The sequence below is a fragment of the Tamandua tetradactyla genome, chromosome 15 (assembly GCF_023851605.1).
Source record: "Tamandua tetradactyla isolate mTamTet1 chromosome 15, mTamTet1.pri, whole genome shotgun sequence".
NCBI lineage: Eukaryota > Metazoa > Chordata > Mammalia > Pilosa > Myrmecophagidae > Tamandua > Tamandua tetradactyla.
Genome location: NC_135341.1, coordinates 87,332,531 through 87,352,602, shown reverse-complemented (window position 1 = coordinate 87,352,602; position 20,072 = coordinate 87,332,531).

The window sequence follows — 20,072 nt, the reverse complement described above, 5'->3', positions numbered from 1 at the left end:
TTATGGGACGTGGAATTGTTACCATTACAAAGCCCACTTTTGGCAGCGATGGGAGCGGAGCTATGCTAGAACTAAGCTCACCATTACAAGAACAAATCATGGTTAGTCATGAGCTGACTCAGCTTCCTTCAGCGACACTAGGGGGTTGCCTTTTGTGATGATAAGACTCTGAAGTTGAAAAACCAGATAAAAGGGGCACAAGTAAGGGTCAGTCACAAGGATTTTTAAGATCACAAGTTTACAAGATTGAATGTAGTTATATGCAATCATTATCAAAAGGCGAGTGGAGCACAGTTCAGCAATTTCAGGTATCTCCTTCTGGCCATTTTGATACACCACAAAGTAAAAAGAAATATCTATATAATGATTCAGTTGTCATAATCATTTGTTAAACCCTAACTTCTCGGTTACATGGGTACATGTAGCCACACACGAAAGGAAATTCTGTTCTAACACTTTTACCTCTATTATTGTAACCTAGCAATGAACGATTATGCAAAGACACAGTCATTTCCCACAGCTGACCTCTATGCTTATGTGTGTCATTTCTCTGATGATCGGTGAATGAAGTTTAATGTACAATTTCATACATGATTGTTTTGACAGTCGTGGGATAGAAAATCCAACGGGGGGAACTGGAGAAAGGAAGCAGCTCTCAGTCTAGACTCTTTCCTTCTGCATCTTCTCTAACTTGACTATCAGGCTGTTTCTTGCTTTCACCTTCTAGCACGGTGCCCACATTCCAAATTTTCAGGTTTCTGTCAACTCTGTATACTTTGGCTCAGTTGGATGCACTTCTGGCTCAAAATGTAATGTCTCATTAGTTTTCAGATGATGCATTCTCGTCCTTCTACAGATTTCTGTTTCCCCAGTCATGACGTGACACGTCATTCTCCTCACTTCAAAGCGGCAACCTTGAACTCAGGCTCAGTTTCTGCCACTTTCATTTTTACAGCACAAAATGTTTTGTTGATATGTTGAACTGTTCCTTTTCCTTTGCCTTGTTAGCTGTCTATTTTTATGCATGATTTCATTATTGGGACACAATTTGTTATGCAAAAAAGTCTATTGTGCAAATCTGTGCCCCATTTACAGTTTTTGGGAGACAATCTACATTTTAATGCCATAGGTCAAAGTCCAAATTCAACAAATATCTTAATCCCTAGCCCTCCTGTGAAAATGCATTGTTTTATCTCCAACCAAGACCCATTTGTCATTTATTTCAGCATCTAATTGACTTGATGAAATTTCAGTACAACATAAAGAATTGGGAATTTATTGTACCGAGATTCCATCTGTTTTGATTTTTATGACAAGCACCTGGTTCACCCAGATTGATTTTTCCATCATTTTCATGATGGATATTTTGTTTCTTTTTTCCCAACATCCACTCCTCCGGTGACATAGAGACTGGTGGATGGTCTTGAGATCTGTGGTTTCAGTTATTGCATTATGCTCGTTATTGGAGAATGCAGGGGAAAATCCAGCCATGGCCAGCCTGGCCCCTGTATGCAAAAAGCACACATCTGATATGCACATCCTAGCGCGTAGTTCTGCACCTGACGGAAAAAGTCACCAATGGTGGAAGGAAGCCCTTTCCCTATGGTGAATATTAATTCTCCTCAATTAATATGCAAGGCACTGCTCTGAAGCGTTCGGACCCCTGGCTCCTGTGGTTCTGTCCACAACGTCTTCACACTTGTGCACCGTTCACGTTGGCGCTGCATCTCTCTCACATCGGCATTTCTGCCTGGAGTGCCACGTTGGAGAGGACCCCAGGAGAGATGGTGCCGCTCAGTTCGTGTTGGCCAGATGACATCCTATCTGTAAGCGTCTCTACTTGGCCAGCCATGCTGCCATCAGCTCGGGGGTTTACAGCCCTTGCGAAACTCCCTCGTTACTCGGGCAGGCAATTGTTTACTTATGTTCCACTGGAAGCCCTTGGAAATCTGTGCTCAATAGCTGCAGATGCACCCACAGCTTGCCCACTGCACCAGCCTGGGTCAGCGATCTTTCACATCCTTTTAAATAACCCGGAATCTCATCCCCTAACAGAATATTATCCATCTGGTAGTTTAAGGCAAAGTGCTGAAGCTGCAGTGTGTGCATTTGGAGCTCATATTTAGTCTAACCCTGTGGTTCCTCCCGATTCACAGAGTCTTTATTTACCTGCAGGACACCCCACATTGCTGCTTCTTACTGTCAGTAGAAGACAGATAATATCATCTGCTTGCACAATCACGGTTTAGTTCCAAAGCAACTTACAGATACTAGCACTTATAATCTCCCGACAAAGAATGGAAACATCTTCTGAATGCCTGAATGCCTTAACCCCGTAAACTGATAGAGAAAGCAGAAGGAGAGAATGCAGAAAAGGTTTCCCCTCTCCATCCTCCCACATCCAAGAATTCTCGTCCCAATCCTTCCTATAGAAATTCCACCTGGCTGGTGGCAAATCTGTGAGCCTCGTGGGCAATGTGAGAGACGTGATCTGAGAGAAGGCACTGACTGCCCAGAGGAACCGAGGAGCCTGCAAGCAACCCAGCTCTATTGCAAGTTCTTGACCACAAAGAGAACGCTGACTCGGGGCTCAGGGCTTGCTGACCTCCAGCCCTGTGTTTATTCTCTAGATTCAGAGTTTCTCAAATTGAGGTCCAAGGACTTTTCAAAGTGAGATGGAAACACTCCTGCATTCTCCTACCCACTGAAGCCTTACCGCCAGGGAATCAGCATGGTGGACACACCCTCCAGCTGGTCCTGTTGCACACTCAAACTGGGGAGCCCCAGGGGTGGCAGCACACAAGATGGCCCTCGGCCTCAGTCATTTCCCCCATATGGAAGGCCCCTTGTTCCGATGCCATTCTCCACCCAGAGAAAACCAGGCTGAAAACCTCCAAGGAGCCTTCCTTAATTACTACTGGAGGAAGAGGCAGCAAACCCTGTGTTTCATGCTTATTACAGAGACGCACATGCGTGTTTTATTTCTCTTTGTGTGCGGTTCCCTAAACTCATTCCTTCAGCCACCACTTTCACTTTTCTTTTTTACCAGGTGCTAATATCAGTTTCCTATTGTTTATTTCATATTTCTTTTTATCTGGCTCACTGTTCAAGACCAAACCTACATTTATTGCTTATTTAAAATAGAGATTCTATATCACCACCATAAATGGGAAACTATTACCATGCTCTAGAAATGAAAAGTAACAAAATTAAATGTAACAAAACAAAAGGAAGTGATCAAATTCCAGTCAGATGATAATCCATTAAAGGCTTAGACCTGTTCTGTGTTTTTTTTTAAAAAAAGGAGGTGGGCGAGGGGCACGTGGGATTAACAAATATTAGAAAATGTTAAAGACAGACAAGCCTAGGACTAAAATTGAAAATAATTTTTCATTACCCTAAAAACTATCTCCAATACCATGACTGTTAGGTTTCCTACAGAAACACAACACCCAAATTAAAAATTTCTCAAAAACAAGGACCATATTTTAACAGATGATGTTTCAATTAAAAGGTAGACATACTAATGTGTAAGAAATCAGTCTGAACATTTTGTTGCCCATCACAGACCCCTTTAAAAGCACTTCGGGACTTAACACAGGTGATTTGCACGAGGCGTGTATTGCACGAGGCGTGCACTGAGTGAACGAATGAAGGAACGCACAAGCATTCTGGCTGTAAAATTGGTTTTGCAACTTTTCACTGTTTAACTGCCCCATTAAGTGGCTCAGTCCCTCGTATAATATAAATTTCACTCTATGAGTTCCTTCCCCAATGCGATAAGTTCCGGCCACACAATCCACATAAGCAGCACCTGACCAGCATGTGGTCTGAGTGTGGTGAGAATGCTCATCGACGGAGAGAGAAGTGGAGTTCTTGTTCGTTTATTGCACTTTCCATCGTGCATGCGCCCGGTCACCCCTTTCATTCATGTCAGGTCACACTCTGTACAGGCGAGGAGAACGAAGTGGGTTTCTCAGTTCGGGTCTTGGTGTAGGGTTGAATGTCCGATATTAATCCTCCAGTCTCCTTCCCTTGACCCCAGAGGTTTGCATTTCTGGTTAGGCACCCAAACCAGTTCTGCACACCTGCAGCTCCGGCTCCAGCTCACAACACGACTGTTTTCATATTAATGGTAAATATTTCCATTCCTGGATCATGCGTATTGCAAAAGACACCAACAAACCCCATGTACCCAGAATCCGAGAATTCTTTTGAAATGCTTGTATAAACTATACACACACATACACACACAGTTTACTTTTGTTGCTAGGTTTTATAGTTAAGAACTTATAAAACAAGGTCGGACTTGTGGATAGATGGCCGAATAGATGAGCTGGAGATTAGCCCTGCTCCACAAAAAGTTAGAGAAGGGACAGGAGGGCGACTGAGGCAGCAATTCAGGAGTGCGGCAGCCCTGGTTGCAGAGGCCGAGGAAGTGAGAGGCAGAAAGCTGGAGCCTGGTGCAGAGGCACGGAGCCCGCGGGAGAGCACGGACAGGAGTGCGGGACTAGAAAGTAAGCCAGGCTGCATTCCTTGGGTGCGCTACCCTCACCAGTGCAGCCCTGTGACTGGCAACTCACCTCAAACCCCACACACCCGAGCCCCGTCACCCGCTCCCATTCCCGGCGCTCCAGGCGCACCCACCCCACCAGCCCCCAGTGCACATACTGCCCCCCACCCACCCCAAGTGCAGCCCAGCCCACCTCTCCTGCACCCCTCCTGAGCACTGCCTCCCCCTCCCTGTTCACTGCAGGCTGTTGCCAGCGCATAAAGGCTGAGGGCACTGACCTCCATATCCAGGCTACCCCCGACCCCCCCTCCCACAGTGTCGCACAGCCTCACCCCACCCTCCCTGAGCTCAGCACATCCGTTTATGGCACTCCCAGGCCCACGCATGCACACGGACCCCCAATCACATCACTCAGCTCTGGGAACTGCACTTTACAGCAGTCCTAGAACCGTGTATGTGCACAGCCCTCAGCCTCACTTCCCAGCTCTGAGAAAGTGCCGACCTGTGCAGACGGTTCACAGCTGCCCCCAATCCACAAAGGCATAACGCTGACCTGCTGCCACAGCTCCACGCCTGCTCACAAAGGGCCCCATGCCTTAGACCAGCACCCACCAGGGTTACACCCTCCAGACAGGTGCACCCACACAGCTACATCCTCCCCCGCCGCTGGGCGCCCACTTTCACAAGCAGCAGCGTATCATCCCCAACCTGCGCCTGAAACAAATCATTGCACTGAGTGCTCCACCCCGTGCCCTGCTCCCTGCTGTACAACCATCCCGCAAACACAAGGCTTTAAACTACTGAAAGAAATCAACTCCCAAAGGAAATCCATCAAGACATTTACATGCCATGAAGACAGCAGAAGCTCACTGAGCATATCACAATGCAGACAGATATCGCCTGCCTAATGAACAAATTAAAACACCAGAGGAGACACAGACATTGGAACAACTAATCAACGATGTTCATACAACTCTACTCAATAAAGTAAGTGGGATAGAAAATGACATAAAAGAGATCAAGAAGACAGTAGAAGAGCACAAAGAGGAATTTGAAAGAATAAATAGAAAAATAGCAGAAATGACAGAGATTAAAGACCCTGTTGACCAAATAACTCGAGGCACAGAACACCAGATTTGAAGAGACAGAAGAAAGAATAAGTGATATAGAGGACAGGATAACTGACTTTGAAGACTCAAAGCAGCAAATGGCAAAAAAGATGGAAAAAACTGAATGGGAACTCAGGGAAATGATGACACAACAAAGCACACAAATATAAGAATCAATGGTGTCCCAGAAGGAGAAGAGAGGAGTAAAGGGCTAGTAGGAAGAGTAGTTGAGGATATAATGGGGGAAAACTTCCCAACTCTCATAAAGGACTTAAATATACAAGTCAAAGAAGCCCAAAGAACTCCAAACAGAATAAATTCAAATAGGCCTTCCCTAAGACACACACTAATCAGTCTGTCAAATGTTAAAGAGAAAATTCTAAAAGTGGCAAGAGAAAAACAATCTACTACATACAAGGTGTTCTAGTTTGCTAGCTGCTAGAATGCAATATACCAAAAATGGAATGGCTTTTAAAATGGGGAATTTAATAAGTTTCTAATTTACAGTTCTAAGGCCAAGAAAATGTCCCAATTACAAGTCTATAGAAATGTTCATGCTACGGCATCTAGAGAAAGATATCTTGATTCAAGAAGGTCAATGACGTTCAGGATTTCTCTCTCAAGTGAGAAGGCACATGGTGAACACAGTCAGGGTTCTCTCTTGTCTGGAAGGGCACATGGCGAACACGGCTGCTAGCTTTCTCTCCTGGCTTCCAGTTTCATGAAGCTCCCCGGGAAGCATTTTCCTTCTTCAACTCCAAAGGTCACTGGGTGGTGGTGCTTCGTGGTGCTGCAGCATTCTCTGCTCTCTCTGAATCTCCCATTCTCCAAAATGTTTCCTCTTTTATAGGACTCCAAAAACTAATCAAGACCCAAATGAGTGGAGACATATCATCACCTAATCCAGTTTAACGACCACCTTTGACTAAATCATATCATCCAGGAAGATGATCTGATTACAGTTTCAAACATACAGTATTGAATACCTTTATGAAATGGGATTTTGATTAAAACATGGCTTTTCTAGGGGGCATACACCCTTTCAAACCAGTACACAAGGAAATCAAATAAAACTGAGTTCAGACTACTCAAGTAGCACCCTAGAGGTGAGAAGGCAGAGATATGATATAGTCAAGATCCTGAAAGATTCCAGCCAAGAATTCTGTACCCAGCCAAACTGTCCTTCAAAATTGAGGGACAGATTAAAATTTTCACAGAAAAAGAAGTACTGAAAGAATCAATAAGAAATACTAAAAGGAGTTCTTCTGGCTGAAAAAAAAGACAGGAGAGGGAGGTCTAGAGGAGGGCAGAGAATTGAAGAGTACCATGAAGGGTAATTTAAAGAATACAAAGAGAAAAAGGGAAAAGAATGTATAGATCTAGTGTATTATAAAGATAGTTATATATATAAGTAATTGTGGTGATGTGCTTTGAAATTTATTGCTTTTTTTTTTTTTTTTTTTTTTTTTTGCATGGGGAGGCACCAGGAATCAAACCCAGGTCTCCAGCATGGCAGGCATTGCACTGTCCTCCTTTTTCGTAAATATGTTATTTTTCACACACAAAAAAAAAAGGATGAAAAAAGTCAGTTGTGGTGATTAAAAAAATATTTAGCCCTCTGGCCTCCTATATTCTGGAGCAGCTAGAAGGAAAAATCTAAGAGGATGATATGGTAGCCCATGACAAACTCTGGGATCTGTCCTGTAACTACTTGTTGAAGAGTGCTTTGAAAATCATTGCTTTTTTATTTCTTTGCTTTGTATATATGTTATACTATACAATTTAAAAAAAGTTAAAAAGAACTTATAAAACACCAGCCTTGCCTTTAAGTGTATTTATACCTTCTTTTCAGAATATCATGTAATAAATTATTTTCTTAATTCAGGTACCACACATGCAGTTTCAATGATGAGAAAACGTACATTCTGTTTGACATTAGGCATGGCACTTTTACCTACTCAAAAGCCAAAACATATTAAGGCTCATATATTTGATGTATATTTTTGAGGAGCTGAGTCATGATGTCAACATTATATTCCCGCCCAAATTAAATCTCAAAGCACATCTGTCATCCTTTACCACTGAAACCTCGCCCCGCCCTGCCTGGGGGAGTACGCACTGGTCTCACTTTTCAAGAAGAGCATTTACTGCAATGTGCCAAGATCCTTAAAAATATCCTGCTCAGAAGTTTCCGCTTCTGCAAATGACAAGTGTGGTTATTTGGACCAACCCAAGCACTGACTCGAAGCGCCGGCCAGTAGATAGTGCAGAGGGCTAAGAGCAGCCACGAGAACGTTCGAGGAGGACAAGTGGGCGGACTCCATCTTCCCGGCATCAAATCCTGGTCTCACATGTCACAGCTGAGAGGATGTGATGTGGCCGCAGGATGGGCAGGGACGGCGGCCTAGACTGGACTGGGCACCGACTCACTCACAGCGCCTTTTCAGAATATTATAATATGACATATATAATATTATACGATATGGACACTGAGCTGTGGCAACACGGACTCTGCAGAAGGATGGGACAGAGGAAGGCTTTCAATAAACAGTGCTTGGAAATTGGGTGTCCACATGGAGAAATGGCATCAGACAAGTACCTCACACTATACACAAAGGTCAGTTCCAACTAAGTTATCAGTCTCAGTGGAAAGGTAGGACAGTAACGATTTTAGAAGATAATGTAGGAGACTAGCTTAAAGATCTCAAGAGGGAAAGTTTTTTTATTAATTTTTAAATTATTTTTTAAGTACCAAAAAACACCAAATGAATGCAAACATTCTTAACTTTTGATCATTCCATTTTACATATATAATCAGTAATTCACAATATCATCACATAGTTGCATATTCATCATCATGATCAGGGAAAGAAGTTTTTAAGTAATATACAAAGAGCACTAACCAAGGAGAGGAAAACTATACTGTGGTAGTTAGATTCAGTTGTCAACTTGGCCAAGTGAAGATGCCTAGTTATATTGCTGTGGATACGAACCAATGGTACGTGAACCTCATTTGTTGCTGATTACATCTGCAGCGGCTAGGAGGCATGCCTACTGCAATGAATGATGTTTGGTTTAACTGGCTGGTGCTTAAATAAGGGAGCTCAACGCAGCACAGCCCAAGCAGCTCAGCACACCTCATCTCAGCACTCGCAGCTCAGCCCAGGCCTTTGGAAATGCAGAAAGGAATCACCCCAGGGAAAGTTGTTGGAACCCAGAGGCCTGGAGAGAAGGCCAGCAGAGATCACCCTGTGCCTTCCCACGTAAGAAAGAACCTCGGTTGAAAGTTAGCTGCCTTTCCTCTGAAGAACTATACCTCAACTAAATAAATCCCTTTTTATTGAAAGCCAGCCCGTCTCTGGTGAGTTGCATTCCAGCAGCTAGCAAACTAGAACATATACATTTGACTACATTAAAAGTAAGACCTTTCTGTGATACAAGAGGATAAAAGACACAGAAAAAAAGGCCCCAGAAAAGCTCAGAGAGAAAAGCCAGCAAAGCTGGGAGAAGACAGAGAGAAGCCACAGCAACAGAGAGGAAGCCACTGAAGCCAGGTCTGGAAGCCACAAAACCCAGAGCAAAGGCGGAGCCCAGCAGACGTCGCCATGTGGAGCCGGTGACGGGGGGCCGAGGTCGCCTTGTGCCGGGCTCCGGAAAAGCACTGCCTGTTGATACCCTGAGTTGGGCATTTTTGCAGCCTCAGAAATGTAAGCTTCAACTCTGAGACTTAAAAGACATAAGGACTTGGGGGAGGGCTGCCACCTCTGTTGACCTGGGGACTTTATTTAAAGGGGTTCCAGAGAAGAGGAGACTGTTGCCATATGGGGAGGGACCCTCCCCAGTGCTACCGACACCCAGACAGCCAGCAAAGTGAAAGGAGCACACAGTGGTTCTGTGCTTCCCTGTGCAGCCAGCACCCCAGGAGGCCTGGGTTTCCCGCAGAGGACTCGGAACACGTTTTCTAGGACTTGATCTTGGTACCGAGCTCAACTGAAAGAGCTATTCCAGCCCAGTGTTATATTCTCATGCACCGTCTTGCTTCCCTACTGCAGCAGTGACTCCTTCAATTACTTTTAAAATTTTTTCAATTTTTTAAAAAGCATGCTGCTTGTTAAAATTTTGACTTAGACTTCTTGGAATAGTTTACTCTAGGAAAAAAAACCTCCACGAAGCTCTCAGAGGCATTCCCTTGTCTAGTCTGGCAGCAGATAGCTGCACAGCTGTCCAAGATTTCACTACTGGGTCAGCGCCACAGGATTGCTCACGTCTGTGATGGTTTGGTGCCCTTACACGTAATCCACTCCTGGGCGTCTGGACCCTTGTAAATAGGACCCTCTGATGAAGCAAGATGTGACCCAGGATGGGTCTCAATCCAGTTACTGATGGCCATAGAGGGAAGGTCACTGAGAGAGAAAAAGGCACAGAGGAGGCAGCCAGAAGCTGAAAGTCAGTGGAACCAGAAGAGAAGGTGGAGGCTGCCATGGGCAGGGGAACCAGGGACAAGGGTCACCAGCTGCCAGCCCCAGGGGAACCGGGGACAAGGGTCGCCAGCAGCCAGCCCCAGAATGCCAGTCTTCAGGAAGAAAACGTCGCTCTGATGACACCTTGATTTGGACTTCGCCTAGCCTCAAAACTGGAAGCGAATAAATTTCCATTGTTTAAACCAACCCATTGCATAGTACTCGCTTGAGTAACAAGGAACCTAAACCAACCGTTAAAGGAACAGTTAGGGTTGGGACGATGACTGTACCCAAAGAAGACAGATGGATGGTGCAGAAAAGAGACGTGTCTAATTTAAACAAATCACTCTGGCATTTAGCAGATTGAGACTGCCGAGGACAGGGCTATTGTCACTAGGCTAACAGTGGGACACCAGTTCTCTCAGCCCTGGTGTGGATGGATGGACGGGAGTGGGTGCCTGTCATTTGTGAGGCTTCGTTGCCTGTTGTAATAATAAAACCATCAGTTTCGACTGGGAACAAGCCCTCTCACAATTGTGCAGATAACTCTTTGAGGGCAGTTTGTCAATGCCAGAATACATCTTCAATTGGACCAAAAAATCCACTTCTAGGATTTCATGGTTTCCAAAAAATATGGTAGGTCTTTTGGAGCATGGTGGAACAGTCTCCAGGATATATAATTTTTTTAAAAGTATAGAGAACAAGGGGTAGAGTTTGAGTCCATTAGATATATAGATACAGATATCTAATAAAATGCAAACACTGTTTATTATGTGTTTCATCTTATACATAAAACCCTGCGTGACAACCAGGATGGTCATTTCCAAAATACTTAAAAAATGGTCTCGTACTACCGAGCACAAAGTCCTTAGCCCTACTGAAATGGGTCACTAATGTCTGCCAGGCATACGGTTTCCTGGGGAGGCTCTGTAGTGCGCGTTTGTGGGTGCAGAGACCATCTCCAGCAAATCCAGACCCACAGTGGTGGCTACCGGGAGTGGCTAAGGAGAGCATTTATTGCTGCATAGCCTTTTACCCTGCTTGAATATTTGCAATGGGCAAGTAAAAACTAAACTCTCAGTTCCAGATGCATGTTAATACGTCAGGCCTCTTTGATATTTCTCCTTTAACAGGAGGGAAAAAGTGACAGGAAAATGGGTACCTTCCTGGATAGTGAATAATAAATACTGGGAGAAATTGGCAATAGGATAGTTTTTCTTAACCCCTTAACAAATGTCCTGGTCGCCTTTGTATATGCCTGGAAGATTTTTATTTGTTAGCTTTCTGTTGTTTTTTTGTTAACTGTGGAACATACTCAAGAAGGGGAACCTGCCACAGTGAACCTGAGGCAGGAGAGAATGGGGCATCTGGGCTACGACCACGAGTTCTCCACCCGGTCCTGAAAGGACATCACTAGACCAGGAAGGCTGAACGCTAGTCTCCTTCCAGGCCCACAGAAAGAACTCTGAAACAATGTGACAAGTGCATGACAAAACAGCCACAAACGCAGGTGGTAATCAACTCTTTTGAAACAATATGAACACCTAACAGTCATGGAACCCAGGGAAAATCAAAATTTACTGTGAGCTAAAGCCCCTGCAAAACAAGCCAGCCCGTGCCACTCAGGGCGTGACCCTCCCTTGAGCTCTCCCATGCGAATTCCTTTAGTGTGCACGCCCCCTTCAATAAAACTTTGCTGTTTGCTTTCACTTTATTTTCACATCTACACTCCCTTCAGTAAGTCTTGCTGTTGGCCTTCACTATATTTTCTTGTCCTTGAATTCTTTCTTGCGGCGAGACTCCAAACCTGGAGCAGGGCTTGGTTTGGCATGCCTGTCTCCAGTTACATCTTGTGGCCAGCCAGCCAGCAACAGTCACTTTCCACAGAACTATGTTTCATAACCCATGCCCCTTGACACTGATTCCTGCTGCACGGCTTGGCCCTTTCTCCATATCTTTCTTTTCCTGGCCAGCATTCTCCCCGTTCTTGCATTCCTTATGGTTTCTGTTTTCCCCTGGGGGGCTGTGACGTGTCTGACCTTCAGAAACATTCTTAATTCATATTTCCTTCTTCTGACCTTCTCCCCTTCCAGCCCTTGCACATCTGCCTCTTGCCCTTTCTGCATCTTCTGAAGTAGTCTTTGTCTTCTCTTTCCTTATTCTGCTTTTTGGTTTTTGCTTTATCTAAGACCCTGCTATGGCCAAGCCCCTTGGTTCTCTCTCTAGGAAAGTCCTGTCTGGGCCCTGAGTTTGACTCTCTCTCCTTGGTCAGGACCAATGATTAGTGAGAATTCTCAGTGTCTTCTGTCCCTTCTGCCTCCAGTTTTGGGAGACTCTTCTTCCCATTATTTCCTTTTCATCTTCCTCCAACCATGGCCCACTCCTTCCTCTCTAGTATCCACTTCAGAACTCCTTGTGGAACATGCACTCTAGTCTTCCTGTGGCGCTTATACTCCCCCTGAGGATATTCATTCTTCCTTGCCCCTGGCCTGTCCTTTTCTATCAACTTGCCCCCAAAGACATTTTAAAACATATACTTTTCCATCTCCTTCTCTGCAGATGGCCTGGAGGCACTCTCAGAGACATCCTCCTGTCACTCTCCTCCCTATGGGAACCCTCCTCCCCAGGAGGGACCTGGGGTTAGGAATGGGGGAGCAGGAGTCCCTTCTCTCCAAGCTCTCTGTTCATGTTGGTTCCTGGATAGGGTCATGAGTGAAGCTTTCCAAAAAACACCCTTCTGCAAAGGGTGAGAAAGGAGCAGCTGTGTGGCTTGGAGCTCTAGGTGAGAAGCCAGCTCACCAGCCCTCTGAGTCTAGCTCAGGCCACCCATCTCCAAGTCACAAGCTCTAGCTCTCTCCCAGGCAGATGCCCGGGGTAAGGAGGATTTGCAGGGATTCCTCAGTGATGGGCACACAGGATGCCAGGCCTCCACGACTGAGTATCCCATGTCTCTCTCCTTTCAGAAATGTGGACCATGGATCCAGCATTCCAGTCAACAGCCCACTAAGATGCCTCGTGAAAAAATTGGAATGACCTACCAACCACATAATTAAAAAGGAAAAAGTTAATTTTTTATTGTAGTGTTGCTTGTCCCCAACAGAGGATGCAGTGCAGAGAGCTGTGGCCCTCAAAGGGGCACCCGTGGCTTTAACACCATTCTCCAATTAGATCTAATTCTCCAATTAGGTCTCCTACTTTCTAGGCCAGTCAGACAGAGACATAAGGAAAAAGTCACAAAAGATGTCCCCAGGGCCCCAAACACCTTGAGTGACCTTATGAGCACCATCCTTTCTGTTTCTAATAACTAGGACAGGACTGCAAAGCAGGAGAGAGCAGGAGGTCTTGGAGTAGCCTGTAAATAAAGCTGTGGTTATGAGGGAACACTCTGCCTTGGAATTAAGTATGTTGGGAAAAACTTCTCCTAGTCACCAAGAAGCAAATGCTTTAGCCCATACCTGCCTAGTGCGTCCCACACCTGCTGAGGAGGCTGCTAGGGTGGGCATAGGGAAGCAGCCATGGGGAGGCAAATGGCAAAAGCGTCAGGCACCGTCTCAAATGCTTATTCGATAACTGTTATACATTCTGTGAAGCTAGCTCCCACTGTGCCCTCATTCAGCTCCTTATAGTAGTAGACATAAAGCTAATATGCCACTAAAGGGTTAACAAAATTATAAAGACAAAATATATTCATGGAAGTGTGGGCCACAGTGGCACAGTGGCAGAGCTCTCACCTGCCATGCCGGAGACCTGGGTTCGATTCCTGGTGCCTGCCCATGCAAAAGAAAATATATATATATTTATTCATGGATTTCAAAATTCACACAAAATCAATCAAATCAAACGATGTAATACCTATATGTCCCATTAATCCTTGTTAAAATATTGTATATTACTGTTTCAAAATGCATTAACTAAAATATTTTAAGTATTTGGCATAATTCTGACCAGTTTGATTTCGATGGTAATTGTATGTTGTAAGATGTTTGCTTAAAGACGGTTTCCAAAATTATTTTGGTAACTTAAGTATGAAAGATATAAAGAATGTGTTTGTATTAAAAGGAAAAAGAGAGTAATTTTGACCTAAATGACTGGTTGTACAGGATAAAAAAAGAAAACAATGTAGGACAAAATCTGAAAAGATATAGTAAGTCATAGAAGGTTTGTGGAAGAGGAAATCATGGTCAAAGTTAAGGAAGACTTGATAAGTCTATTTATAAATGTTTTAATCTTTACTATCAAATAATATATTGATATAAAACTAGAATTTAGTTTTTTCTATTAAAGTAATAGTTTCTTTGAATTATTGATCCATTTTTAGTAAGAGGTTATAAAAGTTTTTTCTGAATAGTCAGTGTAAAAGGCAGAAGGCCTAAGTTCTTTCAGACTTAGATTGACTTTATTATGTCCTTGGTTGGTTTAAAAAAAATCAAGTGTTCTCACTTTTAAAAGAACTGTCTTTTCCTTAACTTTGGTTAAATAAGCAACCAAATATGGTTTCAAACCTGACAACCTTTGACATTTTGCTATCTCAAGGTCAAACCCTAAAGGATATATTTATATTCCAAACTGTTGCAAAACATTTGTTCTTTCAGCTTGTAAAAAAGTAAGTGCTAAAAATGGCAAAGTTCCTTTAATGCATTATAAGTTGCATAAGATATGTTCAAAAAATGTTACAAAAATTGAGAATGTCTAACCTTATGTTGCTTACTGATCTGCAAAATATTAAACAACAGTATAGTGCTTCAAATTATAGTTTTAGTTATTTCTAAATTTCAAACATCACAAGAACACCCCAATTTCCTTGTCAGTTACATTGTTTTACTCTGATGCTTCTCCGAAAGTTCTTACAGAACTTTCTCTGAAAGTTCTACAGGCCAGGGAACTATCTTCAACAAAAAGAGACTTTTAAAGAAAGCAAGGCAAGTATGTAAATTATATTCTACCTGTTACTTAACATAACCCTAGTAAAAATATAAAGAAGAAGTTAAACCTATCTTTTAACTGCTGTGCGTACATGTTTAAATCAGGCTCCTTATGCCAAGCATGGTGTCTCCCCATCTGAGCTTTCGGCAAGGCCAGTTTCTGCAGTCCCAAATCTATACAGTTATCAGCCACATCGAGCCATGCCCCAAAGCTGGATGAAAGCACCTTGCCACTAGGGACACCTGTAGCTCTGACCACTGGAACATGACCAGGTCACTTTGGCTCTTCAGTGGGCACTGCCTCCAAACTCACTCTTTTGGATAGAGCTGCAGGGTGCGATATGAGACCCATGGAACCCTGGAGCCTGTGTTTCAGTTTGTGAATTCCTGGAATGTAATATACCAGAATGGAACAGCTTTTAACAGAGGAATTTATTAAGTTGCAAGTTTACAGTTCTAAGCCCGTGAAAATGTCCAAATTAAGGCACCAACAAGAGGTTACCTTCACTCAAGAAAGGCTGATGCCGAAACTTCCGGGTCAAGATGGCGGCTTAACAACGTGCGCGTTTTAGTTCGTCCTCCAAAATAACTAATAAATAACCAGAAACAGTACAGAATGGCTCTTGGGGCCACGTCAGCGACCGGACACACAGCGTAACCCAGTCTGGACCAGCTGGACCGGCTGCGAGCACCCCCCAGAACCGTGAGTTCCCAAAGCTGCGGCGGCCAGCGCCCCTCCCCCACAGGCCACTTCCCAGAGGGGAAAGGAAAGGACTTTACCAGCAGCAGGGACTGGGCACAATCAAACGCCAATTGTGGAACTAATTAACAAATTCTGACTACTAAAAATAGGCCCCCAGCTCAGGTGAACCTGATCAAAGCGGAGGTTGCTCATTTTTGCCCCGGCGCAAAGGGGGCAGGACTGACAGAAAAAGGGGAAAAAAAAAAAGGAAACAGAGGTTTTTGTGGCTGTGTTTCTACAAAGGCTTGACTGCCTCTGAATACAGCGGCAGGACTTTTCAGGCTGCAACTGCCCCAGGCATAGGCAGAAGTGAGCTCTTTTGGGGGCTTATCTGGAGCCTGTGCCTTCCCCAGGGGAGGGGTGAAGCCCCACCCAGGTGTAATCCCTCCCTCAAGGAATTCAGACACCAGGGCTTGGTAATTTGAAGCCATTAAAACCAGCCTACAACCTCTCCTCTGTCTCCACCACGCCCCCAGCAGGGAGAGTCTGCCAAAGTTAAAGGTACCGCATCATCTTATGCTGGTGGGACCTGCAGTCAGACAAGCGCCACATACTGGGCAGGATAAGAAAAACAGAGTCCAGAGACTTCACAGGAAAGTCTTTCAACCTGCTGGGTCTCACCCTCAGGGAAAACCGACGCAGGTGACTCTTTCCTCCTGATAGGAGGCCAGTTTGGTCTGGGAAAATCTGGCTGGGGTCTATCATATCTAAGTAGACCCTCCTAAGTGTGTGTGTGGGAAAGGCACCACACAAGCAGGGCAAGAAGCAAGAAAACAAGAACTGAAAAATTCTCCTCTGTTAAACAACGGAATGTCAAAGAACAGATAGACAACAAATTCATCCAGCAAGAAAACCCTAGGTAAGAGAAGTGAAAGCAATCTCCAGAATAAACTAATTAAGGTAATTAAATGCCTAGATGCCAGCAAAAAATAACAAATCACACTAGGAAAATTGAAGATATGGCCCAGTCAAAGGAACAAACCAACAATTCAAATGACATACAGGAGCTGAAACAATTAATTCAGAATGTACGAACAGACATGGAAAACCTCATCAAAAACCAAATCAATGAATTGAGGGAGGATATAAAGAAAGCAAGGAAAGAACAAAAAGAAGAAACTGAAAGTTTGAAAAAACAAATCACAGAACTTACGGGAATGAAAGACACAGTAGAAGAGATGAAAAAAACAATGGAAACCTACAATGGTAGATTTCAAGAGACAGAACATAGGATTTCTAAACTGGAGGATGGAACATCTGAAATCCGACAAGAAACAGAAACTATAGGGAAAAAAATGGAAAAATATGAGCAGGGACTCAGGGAATTGAAAGACAATATGAAGCGCACAAATATACGTGTTGTGGGTGTCCCGGAAGGAGAAGAGAAGGGAAAAGGAGGAGAAAAACTAATGGAGGAAATTATCATTAAAAAGTTCCCAACTCTTATGAAAGACTTAAAATTACAGATCCAAGAAGTGCAGCATACCCCAAAGAGAATAGATCCAAATAGACATACTCCAAGACATTTAATAATCAGAATGTCAGAGGTCAAATAGAAAGAGAGGATCTTGAAAGCAGCAAAAGAAAAGCAATCCATCACATACAAGGGAAGCCCAATAAGACTATGCGCAGATCTCTCAGCAGAAACCATGGAGGCGAGAAGACAGTGGGATAATATATTTAAATTATTAAAAGAGAAAAACTGCCAACCAAGAATTCTGTGTCCAGCAAAATTGTCCTTCAAAAATGAGGGAGAAATTAAAACATTTTCGGACAAAAAATCACTGAGAGAATTTGTGACCAAGAGACCAGCTCTGCAAGAAATGCTAAAGGGAACACTAGAGACAGATATGAAGACAGAAGAGAGAGGTGTGGAGAAGAATGTAGAAAGGAAGACTATGAGTAAAGGTAAAAAGAAGGAAAATTAGATATGACATATAAAACCCAGAAGGCAAAATAGTAGAAGAAAGTACTACCCATGCAGTAATAACACTGAATGTTAATGGATTAAACTCTCCAATCAAAAGACATAGTCTGGCAGAATGGATTAAAAAACAGGACCCATCTATATGCTATCTCTACTCAAAGGACACAAGGCCAAGGACACAAATGGACATTTACACACCAATGTTTATAGCAGCATTATTAACAATTACCAAGAGATGGAAACAGCCAAAATGTCCATCAACAGACAGTTGGCTAAACAAACTGTGACATTTACATAAGATGGAATATTATGCAGCTGTAAGACAGAATAAAGTTATGAAGTATGTAACAACATGAATGGACCTTAAGGACATTATGCTGAGTGTGATTAGCCAGAAACAAAAGGACAAATACTGTATGGTCTCACTGATATGAACTGACATTAGTGAATAAACTTGGAATATTTCCTTGGTAACAGAGACCATCAGGAGATAGAAATAGGGTAAGATATTGGGTAATTGGAGCTGAAGGGATACAGATTGTGCAACAGGACTGAATATAAAAACTCAGAAATGGACAGCACAATACTACCTAACTGTAATGTAATTATGTTAAAACACTGAATGAAGCTGCATGTGAGAATGATAGAGGGAGGAGGGCTGGGGACATAAATGAAATCAGAAAGGAAGACAGATGGTAAAGATCGAGATGGTATAATCTAGGAATGCCTAGAGTGTATAATAATAGTGAAATGTACAATGTACAAATTTTAAAAATGTTTTTGCATGAGGAAGAACAAAGGAATGTCATTATTGCAGGGTGCTGAAAATAGATGATAATTAATACTTTAAAATGTCACCTTAAAAGCAAAAAATGTTTATTTGTTACAAAATTTATATTTTGACTAGAGCATTTCCTAATATAACTCATGTAGATAGTTTGATTGAATGTCATAAGTACTTGGAATCTCAGGTAGGACATGAGATTTTGTTGGTTTGTCCAGAGTGATGCCCCGATGAATCCCAGAGTGATTTGATCAGTGACTGGAAAAGTATTTGCAAGCCCCCTTTGGGGAGTGCTGAGAGTAGGGAGAAATTCAACTTCCCCAAGTTGAATTCCTGATATTCTCACAAGCAGTGTGGACAACCAAAGCTATAGGCTGAGCCCCCAGTCTTGGGGTTTGTTCATATGAAACTTAACCCCACAAAGGATAGGTCAAGTCTACTTAAAATTTAGGCCTAAGAGTCACCCCCAAGAGAGCCTCTTTTGTTGCTCAGATGTGGCCTCTCTCTCCAGCCAACATAACGAGCAGTCTCACCACGCTCCCCCTCTCTGCATGGGACATGATTCCCAGGGATGTGGACCTTCCTGGCAACGTGGGACAGAGATCCTGGAATGAGCTGAGACTCAGCATCAAGGGACTGAGAAAAACCCTAGAATGAGCTGAGAATTAACATCAAGGGATTGAGAGAACCTTCTCGACTGAAGGGGGAAGAGTGAAATGAGACAAAGTGTCAATGGCTGAGAGATTCCAAACAGAGTTGAGAGGTTATCCTGGAGGTTATTCTTATGCATTAAGCAGATATCACCTTGTTGTTCGAGATGTAGCGGAGAAGCTGGAGGGAACTGCCTGAAAATGTAGAGCTGTGTTCCAGCAGCCATGTTTCTTGATGATGATTGAACAATGATATAGCTTTCACAATGAGACTCTGTGAATGTGAAAACCTTATGTCTGATGCTCCTTTTAGCTACTATATCAACAGAAGAGTAGAACATATGGAATAAAAATAAATAATAGGGGGAACAAATGTTAAAATAAATTTAGTTTGGGCGGGCCACAGTGGCTCAGCAGCAAGAACGCTTGCCTGCCATGCCAGAGGACCCAGGTTCGTTTCCTGGTGCCTTCCCATGTAAAAAAAATAAAAATAAAAATAAAAAATGTAAACAAGTAGGCCCTCGACAGGGAGAAAGATTGACTCTTAAAGCAACTATATTTCCTTTAAAAAAAATAAACAAATAAATAAATAAATAAATTTAGTTTGAAATGCTAGTGGTAAATGAAAGCGAAGGGTAAGGGGTATGGTATGTATAATCTTTTTTTTTTTTTCTGTTATCGTTTTATTTCTTTTTCTGTTGTCTTTTTATTTCTTTTTCTAAATCGATGCAAATGTTCTAAGAAATGATGAATATGCAACTATGTGATGATATTAAGAATTACTGATTGTATATGTAGAATGGAATGATATCTTAATGTTTGTTTGTTAATTTTTTTAATTAATAAAAAAAGTTAAAAAAAAAAAAAAAAAAAAGAAAAAGAAAGGCTGATGCCATCTGGAACACCTCTGCCAGCTGGGAAGGCAAGAGACTGGGGTCTGCTAGCTTTCTCTACCAGTTTCTTCA